Source organism: Cynara cardunculus, unplaced genomic scaffold (genome assembly GCF_001531365.2).
Source record: "Cynara cardunculus var. scolymus isolate 2C unplaced genomic scaffold, CcrdV1 Un_Scaffold_1665, whole genome shotgun sequence".
In the NCBI taxonomy this organism is placed as follows: Eukaryota; Viridiplantae; Streptophyta; class Magnoliopsida; order Asterales; family Asteraceae; genus Cynara; species Cynara cardunculus.
Genome location: NW_020200827.1, coordinates 27,380 through 29,072, shown reverse-complemented (window position 1 = coordinate 29,072; position 1,693 = coordinate 27,380).

The window sequence follows — 1,693 nt, the reverse complement described above, 5'->3', positions numbered from 1 at the left end:
TGGCATAGGGAACAAACGGATGGGTAGCTTACAACCTTCAATAATGATGGCATAATCTTGGTATACAGAAGCTATAGTTTCTTGACTGTTTGCAGTCTCAAATATCAGCTTTTTATCAAGTAATATTGGGATCATGTAGGCACTTTTAACAAATAAAGGAGATACAAATGAAAAATTTGCACCTGAATCAAAAAGCACCTTAGCACATACTGAGTTGATTGAGAAAATACCTGTTACCACATCTGGTGCAACTTCTGCCTCAGTTTCAGTCATTTGGAAGGATCTGCCTTAAGCTTTACCAAATCCTCCTCTATTAACACTAGGCCTTCCTCTATTGTTTGGAGCATTGTTTCCCAAAGTTAGTTGTGGTGGTTTCAGCTGTGGACACTTGTCTTTAACATGGTCTGGCGAATTACAATGGAAACACCTTATGATCTGCCTACAGTAGGTTGAGGTGTGCCCAATTTCTCCACAGTTAAAACATTTCAATGGTTCAGGTCTACAACTACCTTGATGAACCTGTTTGCATCTTCGGAAGGCTCTCTCCATCTGCCTCTGCATTGGTTTCTTGTAGAATTTAGCAGCCTTTGATCYTCTGTAGCCAGTTGAGGATCCCTCCCATTTCCTCTTTTCTACAACCTTCCCTTCCTCACTCCTATTCTTATTCCTTTCAGTAACCTCTGCAGCATGAACTGCTGTAGGAAAAGTGGTAGGATTCATAACAATCACCAATTCTCTTATTGAGGGCTTAAGTCCCCAAATATACCTCTCCACTTTCCTTGCTTCAGTAGCAATATAATGTTCAACAAACCTGGATAATTCAATAAACCTTTCTGTGTAGGCTTTGACTACCCCAAAGCCGTGCTCCAGCTTGAGGAAATCTTCCTCCATTTGCCTGATTGCTGTTTTAGGACAGAATTGCTCTTTAAATCTATTCACAAACTCCACTTCCCACCAGAACACAACATTAGACTTCAACATAGCGACATCAAATCTGACTTTATCAGCCTCTGGACATCTAATAGTGTTGAAGACAGATTCAATTTCCTTGATCCAATGTAATGCTTTTATTGGATCCCTTTCTCCAGAAAAAGTTGGGGGTTTGCAGGTGAGAAACATCTTTATATCCCCTTCTYTAACATGAGATGTTGCTGGCACAGCAGGAATTTCCTCCACCCTTTCTGTTTCTAATCTAGCAGGAATTCTTAAAATGGAAGTCAATGTTTCCCTTAGCTTCCCCATCTCTTCAGCCAACATACCCCTGGTCACAACCTCTTCTTCAGGCACAAATTCTGGATTGTTACCTCCAGAAATAGATTTTGYCTGTTCAAAAGGAAATTCTGTCTGGTTGTTGCTTTCTCTGGCTTGACTTCTGCCACTTCCTCTGCCTCTACCTCTGCCCCCTCTTCTACTTCTGCCTCTACTTTCAAAGGCATTGACAGGGATCCCTATACGAGAATCCTCTGTTTCATCGGGGTTAGGCTGAGCTAGTCTTTCAGATCTCCTTGAGTGACTAGTCATCTGCAAGTTCCATAATTAGATAACACATTTTCACATTCCCAAATATAATAGAGTACTTAAGTTCAAATATGCACCTGTAAATTCAAAATTACATTGGTCAGATGTAACCCAAAAATACCTTACATATTGAGCCCTTAACTTATTATATTTATTCCAATGGTGCTAACTATGT